This window comes from Colius striatus, chromosome 11, assembly GCF_028858725.1.
Source record: "Colius striatus isolate bColStr4 chromosome 11, bColStr4.1.hap1, whole genome shotgun sequence".
NCBI classification, from domain to species: Eukaryota; Metazoa; Chordata; class Aves; order Coliiformes; family Coliidae; genus Colius; species Colius striatus.
The window spans coordinates 4,519,622-4,538,901 of record NC_084769.1 but is presented as its reverse complement, the minus strand read 5'-3'; the positions used below and the strand labels follow the sequence as shown (position 1 = coordinate 4,538,901).

Genomic DNA, 19,280 nt, shown 5'->3' with positions numbered 1-19,280 from the left:
GAAAGCATTTAGTTAGCTCCCAAGCCAATATTTTTCGTATCTGTTTTATTATGAAACTATAACCCGTTTTCAATAACTTGTAGCTTTGCTATACAGAGCAACAAACAATTTCCCAGAACCCTTTGGAAAATCTGACATGAGAAACAATTCTCTAGTCAACTTGTGTATTATTAAGCTGAAAAAAAAAACCCATTCATCAGATCATTTGGATCATTGGAGGGAAAGTACTGGAAGCTTCAGAACAGATGGACAAACTTCAGGTCATACACAATACCACCAAGGCTGTATCTGAAGAAAATCATGGAAGTTCCTGAAAGTGCCCCAAGTGAAAATACTTTGTGTTGCTAAGAAACATCAACCCTGATGATGGATGAATTAAATTGTCTCAGTTAGCAGAGCCAACTCCAAGCATCCCTCGTTTATTAGCAGAATGTTTTCTTGCGCTGGTAATTTATTTCAACAGCTACATACAAATAAAAAGCCGTACCTTCAAATGAAACCGAGCATTTCAAACTTGCATAATTAATGTTAGAAAACACAACAGAGTTCACATCCTGAACAGAATTTACTAACTACCTTTTCAAAGTTTACATTTTTAAATACTAATACATCCAAACAATTAAGAACTTATTTTAGGATAGTCTGCAACAAAATGTACTGTTCAACTTCCAAATTTATTCTATATACAATCCAGTGAAGAATAAAACTCGTCAAATATTTCTAAGTACCAAACAACATAAATATTCAGGTAATCAAATTTTAAACATCACCGAGAGAAAAGCATATTCATTTGTCATGTATTGTTATGATGACACCAACATAAAAACTAAGCACGCAGGAAATAATGCAAACCACCTGCTTTTCTCGTTTGGAAATTGTCTTCATGTCTCATTCAGTTCCTCTTTTAATATATTACTTACAGGCTGTTCCTTCTGCAGAACATATTCATGAACTTACAGCAGTATATCTTTCCATTTCTGAAGTATACATTTTCTGATGAACTCCCACAGAGCATACCTGTTTTGCCTGACATGCACTGTGTTAAGTGAAGTCCCTTCAAAAAGGTTATAGCTGCAGGAGAGGAAGGCCACCCACCAGCTTGCCTCTTCCCACAGGCTGCGAAACAGGCCACAGGAGCTCTCCTGAAAGGGGAAAGAAAAGCAAGCACATCTCACCTGGCACAGCCTTCCAGAGCAGAACACAAAGGAGGTGAAGCACAGCAAGCGGGGAGCCTCAACGTAAGCTGGAGAGTCCTGAGATCAGAAAGCAGATGTATGACTGCTGCTCAGAGATGATGGAAAAGGGTAGAGTTTAGTAACTCAGAGAAGAATACACAGAATTTTATGCCACCCAGAAACCAACATAGTTGTTCTACTGAGAATAAACCAACGGGCAAAGATCGACTTTGCAAAAACACAATTGGCAAAGGGAAGAGTCATTAAAGAAAAGGAAGTTTAATTTGTATGATGGCAAGGCTTAGAAGGTTTTCTTCCTATTATTCTAGATTGTGTTCTAATGAAGATTGCAAGTTAGAAGTCCAAGTTTCAGCACTGGAGAGTTCAATTTAAGGAAAAAGGTGAAAAAAATCTCTATAAACTGTTCTCTGGATCCCATTATAGCTTCCAAGTCAGAAAGTACCATGCAGAGTTGTGTGTTGACATACTCAGCTAGTCAACACTCTGAGACAACCACAGAGGTTCTTCTTCCCAAATAACACCACAACAGAGAAGAGTTACCCCTGAAGAGTATGAGAAGTAGTATTTAATAATGATACCAATTTGGCTGCACTATAGGAGATGTGCTTCCTGTGAGTCTAATAAGGCTGAGCTTTACAATCTAAGCAGAGCATTTTAAAACCTCAAAGGACATGTCTTATCTGCACCACTTCTGCTCCTGGAATTCCAGAAATCCTGAAGGCAGAATGCAGATCAGTCTGCAGCTTTCCTAGGCACAGATGTTGCAATCACATCTGCCTTAATTGTAAGCCACACTCCTTGGTACTTTGCAACTCTAGCAGCATCTCTTAGTCGCTTCATTTTTGGAAATGTCATGCAGAGAATAAACTGTTTCTGATCAAATCAGGTATATTAAAACCACTAACATAAAAGAAAAAGGGCTGCAGATTATGTTCCAAGAAAAAAAAAAAAACATAGAATAAAAGGTTTGGAAGTAAAAATACCCTTTGTTCCCCTCCTTCCTTGCCTACACAAGTCACAACAATAACACTTACTTCAAATACTGAGATGTGTTTAATCAAAGATCTTCCGTTTAAAGTGTTGGTCTAGCAGCCATGAAGAATGACCACTCGTGCATGGCTGCATCTCACATTACTCAGTGCATACGTTTCTGTATCCAACTAATTACAGGTGATTTTTACACCTATCACTCTGAGGAACTGAACCACCACCACCACCACAAAGATCTGTGTATATGTTCTCCAAGGGGTTTGATTTTTTTTTCCCCTTTTACCTCACTACCAATTACCTTCCTAATCACCTATAGCTACAAGATGCCTAACTTTATTTGTCCAACACCAGGCTCACCGGTACAAGACATACCCAAGCAAGACTGGCAAATAGCCCCAAAGACAATGAAGAGGTCAGAGCATAACCTAACCATTCTGTGACTCTACCTCCAAAGGTTGCAGCTCCAAGAAGGTGCAGGGCTTCCAACTATAAGCTTCTTTCTCCTGGCCCTCACATTGTGATGCTGACAGCACTTTCAGTGCAGGATTATTTAGTGTTTTCATTTATTACTTGGATGATGAACAACAAACTTGCAAAATGTTATAGCTACCTGGGAAGGGCTGCAGGCATTCTGGAAAGGAGAAATAGGATTGAAAAAAAAGCAGTACTAAGTGATTAACAGCAGGGGGTTTAATACTGAATTGAATACAAAAAATTGAAAAATTCATTTGAATTTGTATTAACAGGAGTATCATATGCAAAACATGGGAAGATTTATTCTACTAATCACTGACTACAGTTGCACATTGTGTTCAGGTCTAGATACACAGATGTAGGAAATGAAGAAAAGCTCAGAAGAAAACCTAAGCAAGCAGGGAAAGTTAAAGGGAAAAGGGCTTGCTGAGTATAGGAAAAAAAAAAATAGTAAAAGAGGGCACAGGCTTCAGAATAGGTTAACAGCAATTATAAACATGGTAATCATGTTCCACTACTGCAACATCCACTGTGGGGGGGGTAAAAAATCCAAGAAGCTTAACAAGTTAGGAAAAAACCAGAAATTTAAGGAAATATACTACCTCTAGGGATAGTTAAACAATAGATTAGGTTACAGAGGGGTTATACAAATCTTCACTGATTTGTTTTTAAGACTTGGTAAGATGAATACATCAGAAACTGTCGGATGTATCTACCTGGCTTTACAATGAACACTACATGCTCACACACAGAGTACAGGGCCTTAGCACAGACAGGATGACCTCCAGAGAGCTGTGTTTTCTTTTGTAAACCTAAAGGCTGTATGAGTTTAGGCTCCTGCCAGGCAAATCAGCGGGTAACTTGACTGCTCCTTAGAGCTCCAAGCAGGCTTTTGATATCTCTTTTTTTCTAAATAGCCAAGGCAGTCTGTGATTGACAATTTCCTATCACACCAAGCATGCTACCTTAAATATGAAGGACTCTGAACAATCCACTGGGGAAATAAAGTCAAAGTACAGAGAAGGCAATGGCAACCAATCCCAGGAATCCAGTCCTGGGAAGGAAATCAAAACTGCCAAATTAGGCAAGGATGTACACCCCATTAGTACCTAGAAATACAGGTAGTTATTTTTGTTTTCAGCACCTACAATAAATAAGTCTTAATAAAAAGAAGTATTTAACAAAGTACTTAGAGAAATAAGGAGGAAAGGTTTGATGCTTCTAAGCTTATTTTCACAGCAGTACAAAAGGAAATGAGGTGGAGTTAGAGCTAATTCTCCTTATATAATTTCACATGGAATGATTAGTTCTGCCCCAACAGTAACAGCTTTCCAGAGGGTCCTTCTTGTCGCCAAGATTGCATACAGATGCTGTATCTTCCCTATTCTCCACTGACAACCAACTTAAACAGCCAATATAATATTCATTTTACTACAGAATGAAATTCACAGCATGAACAGTAAAATAATGTCACAGCTACCATGAAACTGAAGTTGCATGTTGAGGGTTGTGACTCCTGAAAGTCTACTTGTGAAACAGGTTCATAAAGAGGTACATGCAAAGTACAACAAATGTCCTGTGGTCGTTAAGGATGTCCAAGAGCAGCACAAGCTGTTGTCCAACAACGAGAGGACAAAGCATGGAGGTGCATTCTTGCTACATGCCTCTGCTGATTATTTTTCTTTTAAGAAGGCAGGTTTTCAACCATTACTATGCTGAATGCCTCCCTCTCTTAAGCCTGATTAGGAAAGACATTCCACATGCACAAGGCTGCTAGAGGTGGTGGAATTCCATACGTCACCTAGGTCGCTTCTGGGTGAAATAACAATTACTGGCAATTCAGCTCAACAAGGCCAACAAAAAAAAAAACCCACAAGAGACATCACTCAGCCCAATGGTCACCATATCACATGGGTAATCCTAAAACTCTTTGCAAAAACTTGTAATAGGTATTAGTGCTTCTATAAAGCACTGCACTGTTCGGTATTTAATCCTTGAATAGACACCAGTAGAAAAGCCATATTCAATTCCAAAATTACTACTGCAAGTTCCAGCTCAGCTACTACTACTCCATCAAAAAACATATTGGTTTTTAAAGGGATCATGTGAATATCCAGGAATCTATGTGAATATCCATTTTTCCACAGAGATATAGCCTATCTCAGGAAGTTTAACTATGAACAAAAAAATCTGAGCAACTCCCCAGAACAGCATGCCAAATAATAATCCAAGAAATTTAAAGGTCTAGATTTTCCACTTAGTAGCATAACCATTTGTTTTACAAAAGACCTACAGATCAAGTACAAAGTACACTATTAGTTTTAGGCACAAGAACGACCAACTTTTAATGCCTTGTTGGGAAAAGTTACTAATTAGCCCTGCACAATCCTACAGTCATTTCCATAAATCCTGCCTTTGCAATTAAATCACAACAAAAAAGAAAACTGACTTAATGATAACAAAACACAAGGAAAAACCATTTTACTGCGAGGGTGATGGAGCCCTGGCACAGGCTGCCCAGGGAGGGTGTGGAGGCTCCTTTTCTGGCAGTCTTCAGAACCTGAAGCCTCGACACATTCCTGTGTGACCTGATCTAGGTGTACCTGCCTGAGCAGGAGGGTTGGACTAGATCATCTCTAAAGGTCCCTCTCAACCCTATGATTCTATGAAAGCATATTTCTTATTAAAGTTTTCATAAAGCAAGATCAGGACAAGAAACCATTCTCCAAAGCCAACAAGAAATGTTATTGTTTATTTGGATAGCTATTTCAAACCACACACAAAATTCTACTCAGAAATTTACTTGATTAAACTACAATCCAGTAGACAGCCAGGATGAACAGCAAAACTTTCAACTGGGAAATCATGAAACAGATTTTCACAGAGTGCTGCTAAATGATTACTTATTCTGCAAAGTCATCTTTACATATTCCTTGTGTAAACCTTGAAAATAACTGGAATATAAAAGATGCAATATGTTTAACTACTTGTTCAATTTTTGTTTTCTGGAATATTTGTACATAAAGTAAATATCAAAGCAGAAAGATATACAGGAAATGTGACACTGAGTATCAGATGAAATGAGGATCTGCACTTCAATTAAGACTGTAGCTTTAAAACAATGGAAATTATGCTTCTGAGAAAGCACATGTTAAATTACATGCACCAAGTAAGATAACTAGAAAATACACTTTAGTTTCACAATACAACATGCACTTCATTCCTATTTTATTTACAAAGATGTCATCTGGTAAATAAACCCCTACGAAATGAGAATCAAGATCTACATTGTCAAATACTCCATGATAAGGTCATGAACACACAAATCTAAGGCACGTCCCCAGCCCCCAAACCAATCTGACTGGAAGGAATAGAAAGAGGGTAACATTTTTTTGAAGAGCTGGTCCTAGAAATTAAGCCATCTTCACTATTCATATCCTGCCACTACAGCCACAGAATCATTTCTCTTTCTAATCACACTCCACTCTTGAGTTCTCAGCATTCCCAAACATTTTCTCCTCCATGTATGCACAAAGCTGTGTGATATTCTGGAAGTTCTACTACACAATGGCTTCACAATTCTGTTTCTCTTGAGTACATTTTATTAGGCTTTAGGAGGCCAAACTAAAAAAAAAAAAAAAAAAACCCAAAAAAACCCCACAGTTCTCTGAAGGAGAAGCCTTTCTGTGTCTTTTCAGATTGAGAAAAATGCCAAATAGCAACAGCAAGGTCTTCATCCTTCATTTCAACATGCTTGACCACTGAATTCTGCCAGGGTGAATAATGCCCACCATGGAACATTAATTCAGTAAATCTTACATCCCAGAGAAGGAATGAAAGACTGCAACATATTAAATCTGATTCCAAGTACTTAGGCGTGAACTTAAAGGGTGTGAGGGTTTTTTGCTCCCCCTCAATGACAGCTTCTAATAATGACTATGAAGCAAGTCTTACTCTCTGGATTGTATTTTATTCAAGAGCATGATCACCACAAGTTTTTTGTTACCAGAATAATGGCCAGAGTAACCTTTTTAAGGATCACTGCTGTAACTCTAGAAAAAAACCCCACATTTCCACAGTATTTATGGCAATATCTATATTATCAATATCTGTAATCAATATTATCTATCAATATTTATGACTTGTATCATCAAGCATCAGCGACAACCTGCTGCACAAAAATAATCCTGGAGCAAAACAGGAAAATAGCATGTGAGGCCACACTGTTTTACAGACACAATACATAAAGATGTTCTCAGATGCAAAACTGATCAAGTTCCCTTTTTTGTCAACCTAACATTACCTTTTTCTACCATTTTTTTAACAACAACTCAGCAAAATTAAGGTACGAAGAGAGCATTAAATCATTGCATTCAAAATGCCAATGAGAAAACTTCCAATAATCACAGATGTATTCAATTTCACATGTTTGACTACACATAAATGTACATACATGCAAACATCTAAATCAAAGTTGCTTATACAGCACTAACATACTTTGGGATTTATGTGTCTCAACTGCCTTGTGTTCTGTGTCTTAACTCTAACAAATAATTATTCAGGGGAAAAAAAAAACCATCCCCACACATAGTGCCTGGCCCTGTCTGTTTTCCTTCAAGTTCTGCATTTCATCTTTAATTTTACATACTTCATTGTTAATTTTAGACATTCCTCCAGTTCTCATTTGGACATCAAAGAGCTACTCATACTCAAAATACCAACAATCTGAAGTACTGGCTTCCCTACTTATCGCCATTTAAAACTTGAAAAGATCTTTGATTTCTTGCCTACAGGAAATACTGTGGATCAAAAATAAAACATATACATGCTCCCATATATACATATTTTTGGGGTCCAGGATTTAGAATAATAGACTGTTTGGAGATATGGTTTTCAGATTTAGATTCCATACTCTGGTGCTTCACACGTTTATTTTTACTTTCACATCTGATGTGCAGCAATATGGCCAGCAAAGGTGTACATTTAAGACAGTCTTTGATATGTATGTATTCAGAAGTGAAATTCACACTGGGGGATGTGTCCTTACAGCACTAAGGCACTGCTTCACCACTGCTAACTGCACCGCTTACTGATGGCTGGGGGCAGGGGAAGGCTGGCCCTCTAGAGCCCCTCGTTAACAATTCTGCCACCAAAGATTAAGATGATTTTCCTGCTTTACCAACTTGGTAGAGAATGTTTCTCACATACAAATGGGGAAGAAAATGCTGAAATGTCTGCTGCATGGGTTCCCAATAGCCTTATATATATATATATATATATATATATATATGTATATATATATAGAGTTTGTTCTCCACTTTTGTGTATTTTTTTTTTACTAAGCAATATTAAGAAGTTGTACAACTAGTCCCAGACAATGAGATGCTCACTCTGTTCAAGGTAGCAAATCATTCACCTTAGCTTTGTTACTACTCCTACACAATAGCTTGTCTCAAGAAGCAATACAGAGGAGTCCTCAAACAGAGCAGTCAACTTTGAAGTGTCACTATTTATATCAATATCACTAAAACAGAACCTTAAAATATATTTTCAGTGTATTTCTTTATAACAGGACACAATTTGTTCACACAGGAACATAGATGTCGTATGTTTCTTCTGAGCACAAAGTTCGGGCTCAGATTTATATAGAAACAGCAGCTCTTGGAATTCATTTCTTAAACAGGTAAGATCTCAAGTCTTCGGACAAGACTTCCCCCTTGCAAACAAAAGAGCAAACACAAATATTGCACATTGAAATATTTGCTCATCAACAGCTGTGGGAGAAATGTCTTATCTCAATGGCTCTCCCAGTCTGAACTATGTAATACTTTATAAACATATTCTGATCTTGTGAAGTCAAACAATGCAGGGTTGGTGTTTTTTTTTTTTTTTCTTTTTAGTAAGTTAGATTCCAGCTGGCCACAGAAAGAGCAAAGAATTGATATATAGCAAATGCTTCTACTGATCTTCTCTAAATCAAGAAGTGCTCGGTGTGATCATAGCTCATAGCAACCATTCAGTTTATGCCCAGTTTATTCAAGAGCCTTGAGTAAAACAAAGTACAGTGGTGAAGTGCTGTTTTCACGATAAAAACATCAATTTAGAAATCTTTACCAGTTTAGGACATTGGTCAGAGACCATAAACCTTCACTGCTCTGATCAAAACAGAAAATAACAGAAGCCCATGCTGTCAACTGGGTCAGAGGCCTAAAATGCTCAAGGCTCTTTGCTCATGGGCAACGTCAAATACTGCAGTCGTGAGATGTAGAAAACATTTATAAAAAGCTAAACCAGGAACTTTTTGTTTTCATATTCTCAAATTTTATTGAGCAGAAATGTTTTGAGGATAGTTTATTACTTTTACCGGCCACTCTAAAACAGGCCTCCAGCCAAAGAGGTTTTTAAAATACGTCTATATTTTAGTTTTAAAACAACATTAAGGAAGTTGTATAACTTTTACATTAGAGCCTAAGTGACTTAGCAGCAAAAGTGACACGTTTCAGCTGTAAGGCAGGCACTCTGCAAGCTACAGGCAACAACTTTCTTAACAGTGAAAGTTACACATGGTACTGGATCTAACATGGGAGAGAGACCCACAAAGGTTAATTAGCAGGTGTTTTAACTCATGGTAAATACCAAAAGACTGAAATTCAGGAGATATTTGCTGGTATCACATCAGTGACTCATGTACCAAACACCTTCCCTCGTTCAGGCTAAAGTCTGTGGGACGAGATGAATCCATTGTGTGCAGCTCTGGCCTTCACAAAGGCTTTAATGCACTACACCAAGCACAGCAACTGAGAGTAAATGTAAGAATATCACTGTTTAAGAATTCAAACTGTGCACTTATCAACAGAGAGAGGAAATTTTGTGCTGTATTTGTGAAGTACCAACACCTTGAGTCGTAAAGTAGGTTTTGCTTCCTAGGTTCTACCATCCCTATTAATTGGCTAGCTAACTGGGAGACCGCTCAGAAAGTTTGTAAAGACCACATGAATCTCACCTTTTTATATGTGGTAGGCATAGAGATCAACAACACATCATCATTGTATTAGAAAATCTTTCCCTTCATTAATTTATGCAATCTAGATTCATAGCATATAAACTTATGTCAGAAAGTATTCTTCCAATGAATTGTACACTTGAACTTACCAGAAAAAGTGCTGAATAATATACTTTAAGTTACATCTTGAAAGTTCCAATTAAAATTCAATATTGTACTTTGTATGTAGGGTCTTTCATGAAAACTCTGTCATGGTTAAGATTAAAGGTTAACCAGGTTAATAGAGTCTGATAAAACAGCTCTATTTAATTATACCAAATCATTATTATAAGCCACACTAAAAAATGCTTCTCTTTTTTACCTGACTACTGGGCTAAACTCTGAATCACAGTAATGTGCACCCACCCCTCATCAGCCAGAAAATCCTACCATCAACCATGCTTCAAACTCTTTCCCCCGCTTCTTAAAAAAAGTGCATGTTATTTGCACCTCGAATGGTTTCTTTCCTCCAGTCTGCTACTCCAATCATCACACAGTCATGTGTTAAAAGATTTGTGCAGACCTGCCAAGTCTCATTCATCCGAGACACACTTTCCTAAAGTTAGGATTCGGTCGCAAAGTGTATTTAAGTAGCTCCTCTGCTAGGAAGTGTTCTGTCACATGGCATTTTTAGCTTTAAGAAGATAAAAACAAAATCCTAAAAGCTACACATTTTGCAAAACAGGAGGGTTTTTATGGTTTCATTTTTATCCTTGTTCTATAAATTCGCATGACATTGTGTCACCGCAGAGGTTATAATTTATCCAGTTTTACCAGCAGAATTATTTACATGTATAACATTTGAATTGTGCTGTACTGACACGTGGAATGAAACTACATTCAAATTTCGCAGCTCACTTTGTAAATGCTTATGAAAAGCGGTCCCTGCCCCACACACCTTGTGGGCTTTTTTTTCAGTAACAGTGTCTTTAGGAAATAACCCACACACACGTCTTTTAAGCGCTCAGTGACTCGGGGAGCTGTGGCGGGGAAGGGGCTTGAGTGAGTCCTGAAGAACGGGGTACGTCCCTGCGGCGGCTCCCTCGCAGCCACCTGCCCCGAGCCGGGCCCTAGGGAGCCGGGTTCAGGGAAGCCAGGCCCCCTCCTCAGCCCGGGCCGTGCAGCGCCGCGTCCCCTGGGGCCTGCCCCGGAGGGCGCCGGAGGAAAGGCCCGCAAGCTGGCGGCAGGCCCTGCCCGCCCGGCGCGGCCCCGGCAGCGGCTCCGCAGGGCCGAGACACGGGCAGCCATGTTAGGGCCGCCGGGAAGGCGGCACCCCGCGCCGCCAGCCGGTGCTCCCCCGCCGAGACGGCTCCCCATGGAATGGCCCCTTCTCGCGGGGGCCAGCGCAGGGCCGGGCAGCTTTCCCTCCCCTCCCCGCCGGAGGCCGAACGCAGGGCCGCGGAGCCATCTTTAGGGGGACCGGGGCGACGGCCGCCCCCGACAGCGCCTCCCGCGCCGCAGGTGCCGGGCAGCCACGTCAGGCGAGCGCGCAGCCCCGCGTCCGGCGGCGAGCCGGCCACCCGGGCCTTTACCCCCGACAGCGGAGCGGGGCTCGGCCACCCGCGCCCCCCGCTCCGAGCGCCGGCCACCAGCGGCCCTCGACCCCGTCCTCGTCGCCCAGCGCCGGGCCGGGCGGAGCGCCCGCCCCGCCGCTCCGCGCTGACCCCTTCCCTCCCTCCTGCCTGGCTCGGGCGGCCCCGCTCCTTACCCCACCCAGAGGGAGCTCACCTCCTCCTCCTCCTCTTCACTCCCGCCTGGAGACCGTCGGCACCGACGCGCCGGCGTCCCGGCCCCTCCCTCCCTCCCCTCGGCGCGCTGCAGAGCCAGCCTCCCCCTGCCGCCAGCCGGGCCCCCTCCTTCCGCCGCCCCGCGCCCCGGGGCCGCCGCGGGCCCCGCCGCGGACCGCTCACCCCTAGGCCCGGCGCCCCCCGCCCGCTCCAGCCACCCACGGGTCGCCGCTTGAGCGGCCCTTTCGGCAGGGGCAGCTCCTCGGACCGACCGAGCGGGCGATGAGAGGCCTCCCCGCGGGAGCCCGCCCGCCGTCCGGGGCCCGGCTGCCGGAGCGGAGAGTGAAAGGGAGGAAAACTGAGGGCAGCAAAGTACTGGAAGGGGAAACAAACCATTTGCATCGGCGCTGTGGCAACTGCAAAGCAAGCGATCAGGCCGTCCGAAAGAGATCGAGGAAGCAGGCATGAGGGGGAGGAAAAAAGTAACGACGAACCGTACACCAGGTGGACTAAGAAATAAAAATACAAAGATGCTTTTCTGAGAGAAGCAGATAAGAGAAAAAGCAGCCCTGTTACCAGTTTTGAATAAGTAGGAGGGGGTGTGTGCTTTTTCCCCGATAATCCTTTTCAGGTGGTGTATGTAACTCTTTGGACAGGTGTTAGTAATACAGCTTGACTTGTGAACCCTCTTCTTCATCTACATTGAGTAACAAGACTCTCCAGCAAAACTTTCCAGAGTAACTCAGTTTAGCATGATATTAGCTCTGATATGTAGATATAAACTGTTGTGGGTTCTTTTTTAAAATAAGAAGTCAAAGTGAGTAGTATCCAGTGGAGTGATAAAATTTCCAAAGAGCACACCTGTGAGAAGCATCAGCACCAGAAACTTGAGAAGTTACATCTTTTTTCCGACCATGGCTAATCAGTGATCATGAAAGAGTGAGAAGGCCGATTTGCATGAGAAATACTCTTAGGGTAATGCAGCATTTTGTTTTGCAATATTCTAGGTTCAAAAAAGAGCCTAGGAAACTTGTTTCCCCAATAGTTTCCCACTCTCCCGAACCTCTCAATGCCCAGTACTGTCAACCTATGGAAACAACAAAATGTCACGAGGCAGGCAGTTCTCAGTGTTAGCATTTTTTACCTAAGCAGAAGTGGTAAGACCTAAAAATCTTTTCACATTTACCACTCACATTAGAAATAATTCTATAAATACAAGATCTTTGTCATTTGGACATTGTCAGACAGGGTGAGAGTCGAGGAGACCCTCAGTCTGGCAGAATAATTTGCCCCCAGCATGTGCTGGAACGTGGACAAACAGGATGTTTTATCCTCGATTTATGGATAGAAAAATTGAGGCGAGGAAGTGAAGGCATTCATTTTTCAAGCGTAGAAGTGCTCATTTGTAAGCAGGCAATTTAGGCCTGAACTTTTTTTTTCCCCTTTTTTTTGAGGAAAAGGACCGTGTATATACAGTTCCCATTGAAATTACACTTGAGGCACCCAAGCAGAAAGACTTTGGCCATACTCTTTTGGGGTCCTGCAGCCCTAATCCCATGTTCTAATTGGCCAGTAATCTGTGGACAGATATTGTAACAGTTCCTTTAGAATATTTTTCTACTTCTCACTCATTTGCATACTAATGGCATAAAAATAGGCGCTTCCTGCCAGTAATTAGTTGGAGCCCAGAACTTAAAGAAAGAAAAAGACCACAGCATTATGGTAGACGGATGGTACTGAGGAAGCTGCAAAAAAGAGTCACTTCTCCAGTGCTCAGAGAGTGCCTTTAATTTAGAGTTCAAGGCTGGCAACTCTGTTACCTCTGTGTGACAGGGATTAACTGTTTGCTTGGCCTAATAACTTTGCCTCTAATGAGCCCCTCCAACTTTTTGCATGGCAAATCACTCTTATCTGTCCTGCCTCCATCTTGCTGCTGTAAAAGGGTTTTTTCTCTTTTTTTTGCCTCTTTCCCAGAAGGAATAATGCTAGTGGTGAAGTCTGCACCATGAGCATAGTTCATTCTGGAGCAAGAGCAAGTGTCAAGTCTTACATATGGGAAAGAATAATCCCATGTACTAATGAACTCTTAGACAGTAGTACAGGGGAAAGGGTCCTGGGGGTCCTGGTGGGCAGCAGGATGAGCATGAGCCAGCAATGTGCCCTCGTGGCCAAGAAGGCCAATGGCATCCTGGGGAGCATTAGAAGGGCTGTGGGCAGTAGGTCGAGAGAGGTTCTCCTCCCCCTCTACTCTGCCCTCATGAGACAGCATCTGGAGTATCATGTCCAGTTCTGGGCCCCTCAGTTTAAGAAGGACAGGGAGATGCTGGATAGAGTTCAGCACAGGGCCACAGAGATCCCAGAGTGGAGCATCTGCCTTCGGATGAAAGGCTGAGAGAGCTGGGGCTCTTCAGCTTGGAGGAGACTGGGGAGGGTGACATCACTAATGTTTACAAATACATAAAGGGTGGGTGTCCGGAGGCTGGAGCCAGGCTGTTCTCAGTGATGACCAGCGATAGGGCAAGGGGCAATGGGTAAAAATGGTAACATAAGAGGTTCCAAAGGAAAACAAGGAAAAAATTCTTCCCTATTGAAGTGAGGGAGCACTGGAGGGGGCTGCCTAGATGGGTTGTGGAATCTCCTCCTCCTGAGAAATTCCAAACCCACCTGGATGAGTTCCTGTGTGATCTACTCTCTGTGTTCCTGCTCTGGCAGGGGAGTTGGACAGGATGATCTTTTGAGGTCCTTTCCAGCCCTTGAGAAAAGGAAGATATCAGTTGAAACCTGTTGCTACTTGCTAGGACTCAAAAAGTGTCTCCCCTGTCTCGTGACGGGCTCTTCAGTCCTGGGTCAAGAGGTGAAGAAAGGAATTAAGCTTTTGGAGGGGCTGAGCCAGTGAAAGTAAGGTGGAGTCTCCACCACAGTGATCAGTGGGAAGGGAGAATCCTCTTGGTTTCAAACGCCACTAGAAAAGCTTTTTCCACCTTTTTTACACCTTTTCATTTCCCTTTCCCTCTATCCATCCCATTCTGTCGCCAGTCTGAATGCCAAGCCTGTATGAAACTCTGTATTACATTCTGCTGAACTTAGAAGAGAAATTGTCACCTTTTTCTTCCTTTATCTTTAAAAACACAGCTTGTAAAGTTTGTATCCAGCAGAACTATATTGCCAGAAAGTATTTTCCTGAAAAGTTTGAGACTCGAAGCTTATTAAAGCACAGATCCTTAAGATGATCGGGTCTATTCCATTAGTAGATTTATAAAGTGTGCAGACTGGGTAAACAACAGTGACAGCTTGGGGAAGTGTATGCACCTGTTTATTAAAAAGACGTTAACAAGGGCAAATCTAAAATAAGAACATGTACCACAACCCAATTTTCAGCAAATTTTTATGCATGCCTACACTTAAGGTTACCAATGTTATTGGCAATTTCTCTCTCTCTTTTCTCTTTCAGAAGTACACGGCAACTGATGAGCACGGAGCATCTGTGGCAAAGGAAAAAAACACCGTCTTCAAATTTTGAGGAGCAAACATGACCCTTTCTGTTTCTACTATTTCCCACCCACATTCACTTAGCGTGAGAGAAGGAGGAAAGTGGGGGGGGAAAAAAAAGAAAAAGCAGCAGAAATATTTTCTTTGCATGGAAGGACCGAAGAATGTATTGTTTTCTCAATCACAAGCAAGCACTTTCATCACTGGTTTTGCTCTACATCATAAGTGACAGCAAGTTTTCTGTATTTTACTGGTGTAACTTAGAAGAGGTCACGTTTCTAAAAGTCCTCCTACTGAAGTGAGTCTTCTGTTTGGTTGCATGCAAATTCTACAGCTCTTCTGCGACTTGCAGCTTGCAGATAGGTATAAGCATGTGCAAAATGGAGATTAAATGTGCGTGTGCAAGTTTGCAGAATTAATCAACCAAGAATGCACAAAAACTACAAATGCTCTGTTGAAATTTGGCTCCAGAAAGATTTATGAACTAGCTTTCTGCAGCAGCTTTCACTCAAGGATGCTAAATAGACTTTCATTTTATCAATAATTAATAATTTTGAAGATTTACATGATAACATTATTCCCCCAGAGCAGCATTTAAAAAATATATCCTGATCTTGTGAGGACCTGTTGGTACTTATACCTACTCACAATTGCTCTAGTGATGCTTTTTATGAGTATAAAATGCTGCCAGCCTGGAGCCCCTCCAGGTTTAGCTCTTAATCCCCAAAGATATGTAAGTGCTACCATCTCCTTTTTACAGATTGAAGACTGGAAACTGCGTGGGTAAATGCATGCCAGTTTACACATAACGTTAATAGTGGAGAAAAGAATCAAAATTTAGGCTCTAGACTGGTCAAGTGTATTATGAGGATCCTTTATTGGAGCCTCTTTCATGTCAATAGTCAATCTGAATATTACTGAAGACAAATTAGAGCCCTGGACCTGACCATGTGTCCTGTGTTTCAGTGCTGGGCCAGATGAGCCGTAGCATACATCCCTTCAAATACATTTGATTAGTTACTATGAACTGAAGCAAAGGGTGTTTGAACAGTTATTACAATACAGGAGGAAAAAAAGAAAGAAAAGCAATGTTTTACATCAGTATACCTTTTACTAGAACTGGCTACAATAGGACGTGATTATTTTAGGAACATTAAAAATACCTCCTATCTTCCTCCCATGCTAGGTGAAATAGTAGTCTGAAGTATTTTTGCTTTGTAATTTTCTAAAATGAAGAATTCTGATTTAACCAAGCCTCTTCAGAAGGAAGCTGGCTGATTTTATCTTACTTCCCTCTTTTCTTGTTGTGGAATTGTTGAGAGAATGCCAGTTGTTGCTACTTGTCATCACAACTTTCTAGTCCATAATATTGCTCGTTAAAGACAATAAATATTAACCAGAAGACTACTTAAAAACTGACCAGTATGCAGAATTTGAGTGTGTAGTTAACAACACAATGACAATATAAATCTAAGTTTACATTCATTACTTAATTGCACATGTGTGTACATATAAATCAAACCTGAAAAACATTTCTCCTTTATTTATCTTCATGATATTTATTCAGCAAAGTTTTAAGAGATACTATTTTTCTGACTACTCAAATATTAAGCTCTGCAAACCAATGAAGATCTCTGCTTCTCTTTCAGGGGTCTACAGCAAGAGTCCCTCACACAAAGGATTGCCAAAAGTGGGAAAACTGGGGGCTGCAGTATGAAGCACCAAGGTTGGCAACCGCTAAGATATTTTTGACTCCAAACAGCAGACCTAGTTCATCCTACATGCATGGTATTAAAAGTGTGTAAGGTACCAGGTTTGCCTCTGAACTGAGTGAATGGATCCTGAGGCCAGTCCTCTCAGCAATGGTGTGGGTTGAGAGATCTTCACAGCTTTCAGAGCAGCACAGCACAGAGTTTCTCTGCTGGGTGTGAGCTCATGTACGGCTGATTTCTCTTGGGGAGTCACTTTGATTCTGGGCTTCAGAGGAGACTTCTATATTCCTAATGATGCTTTTAGCCACAAAGCCTGGCAGTGTTATAGAGTTGTTGTGGCTTGTGACACCCGAGACATGTAGCCTGAAGAGGTGCAGCAAAATGTTTTGTACCACTGCTACCCACTACTCAAAAAGGCAAAGGTATAAGTACACCCCCCTCACCGAAAAGAATCAAGCTCTGTGAGTAGATCAACAAAGCTGTTTGCTATTATGGAAAAAAGCTGCAGAGAGAAAAAAATGAAGAGGAAATGGGCTGTATTACTGTGAGTTGGCACAGAAACGAAATACCAGGCTGCAATTTATGTATAGTAATTGTTCACGGAGCATTCTTTGGGTTTTGATAGTGACTCATTGTGTTCTTTGTGACCTTTGATGTACAGGATGGGCTGCTAGAAGACAGAGGAAGCCACAGTAAGAATATAAAACTTTATTAACTTAAGATTTTGTTGGTTTGTTTGTTTGGTTTGGTTTTGTTATTGCTCACTGATAGGTAGTATCTCTGCAAAAGACTACCAGAGGCTTTTACCTTGAGTCGTCATGGTTTTTGCTGTCTCTCCCAAGCTTTTGCAGTTCAAAAAAACCATTCTGGTTTAGCTGTAAAAAATAGCTTTGGTTTTAAGAAGGAAATTTGTAAAACAATTGGTTGCTGACGTTGATTACTAAGTTCTGAAAAATAAGATAACTGATGGAAATACTACTAATGTTAGTAGCCCAGGTAATAAGTGGTGATAGGCCCTGCACTATACAGGACTGATGGGAAAGTTCTCAAGAACGTATTCTTCTGAGTGAATATTTCATGTTTTAAAGAAAATTATGGAAAAAAGCCTTCCCTAGAGCCATCAGAGCTGACACAACAGACTTCAGCGCCGTTAATTTCCATTATGTAAATCCACGGTGATGTAAGCCAGACACTGTCAAGTTTGATCCGCCCCAAATTTGACCTAATTAGCCATTTGGTTGTTACTTTTTTCAAAGCTTCTGCAAGTCGGCTCAGTTCAGGATATAGATGCTAATTGAACGTGTAACCTACAGGTGCTAAAGAATTTGTAGAAGAGAAGGTCTGTCCTATTAGGAATGCGAGTCAAGGCTTAGGGTCACTGGCTCAGATGGTGGGGACGGGACTAGAAATCCCATCTACAGCTCTCTTCAGCATTTTCTTTCCAGGAGTGAAATTCAAATCCAGAATTAATGAATGCAACCTTATAGATATTTGCTGACTAAAGCTGCTCCAGTTGAACAGAGGAAGAACATTTCCTTAAGCTTTTAGAAAGCTGGAACTACATAATGCAAAGCCTGAAGCGTTTTACTCTGCATGCCCCCCAGTAACAAATGTACTCGTATGCAAATCACAGTTGAAATTTCCTCTTGTTCTTAGACCCACTGTCCAACACCCAATCCAGCCTGCTCATTTGTAGGTGACTGCCACTCTGTGACTTGCTTCAGCTTTGCCTTTCACATTTCCCATCTCTGTCTGTGTCCCCAGCCTGAGATCATCTCCTTTACACTCAGGTCCTCTTCCCACCCATTTCACAAGCAGGAATACAATAACCTTTTGTCGTGACTACACCTTGGACCAGATGCCTTAATGTAAACACTCTATCTCTTCTGCTGTTTCCCTGCAATCCCCTAACCAAAATGAAACGAGATAAAAAGAGCTCCACAGCCTCTGAGTTTCCTGGCTTTTATCTTTTTATACCAAAGCCTTTGTGTTAATTTTGCATAGCTATTTTTACATGAGGAATAATATCCTGAATTACTGCTATCACGTGCACTTAAGAATTCCACCTCACCGTCCTCAAGTCATCTGGCAACCTGATAGTGTTTCCTGCTCCTTCCTTCACATCAGTGCCGCAGAGAGCCTGCTAAAAGTTTCACATCTGAAAAAGCAGATGATTTGGCAACACCTTCCTATAGATTTTTTTTTCTTTCTTTTTAAGAAATGTGCCTGTCTTTCAGTAAACTTTTCTTTCCAACTGTTCTTGTTTTGTCAGCTTGCCAGCTCAACTTCTAGTATTGTTCTGCAAAGATTGCTGTAAGGAAAAAAAAATGAAAGAGAAAAGAAAGGTAGAGAACTGGGGGAAAGGGAAAAAGGGTTCAGAGGGCATTTAAAGCCTGGGGAGCCTAGCATGGGAAGGGAGATAGGCTTAGGAAACAGGGAATAAAATGGTGGAATGAGAGATAAAACAAGAACATAAAGGATAAGGGATTAGAGAGATAAGGGGTTCAAGAGATGAAATGTGAATAAAGGAAAACAAGAAAAATAGGGATGAAAGGAAAGAAGTGACAGGAGTAAGACATGTAAACAATTAGCTAAGAAAATAGTCTGTTTATTTTAGTGAAGGAAAATTATAGTATCTTTATTATTCTCT

The 19,280-nt window shown here is 41.4% G+C and overlaps 1 protein-coding gene across 9 annotated transcripts in view; it reads right to left on the bottom strand.

The window, feature by feature from the left end:
- Window positions 1-11,737, bottom strand: part of GTDC1 (glycosyltransferase like domain containing 1) — a 210,633-nt gene extending 198,896 nt beyond the window's left edge. For 4 of the 9 annotated variants that reach the window (XM_062005032.1, XM_062005035.1, XM_062005026.1 and 1 more), the window contains exon 1: window positions 1,018-1,132. The gene's annotated coding sequence lies outside the window, so the exon portion shown is untranslated. Of the gene's footprint in view, window positions 1-1,017; window positions 1,133-11,410; window positions 11,492-11,612 lie in introns of those variants that run through there. The other 5 variants (XM_062005031.1, XM_062005028.1, XM_062005027.1 and 2 more) reach the window with 5 other exon arrangements.
- Between the last annotated feature and the right edge of the window lie 7,543 nt (window positions 11,738-19,280).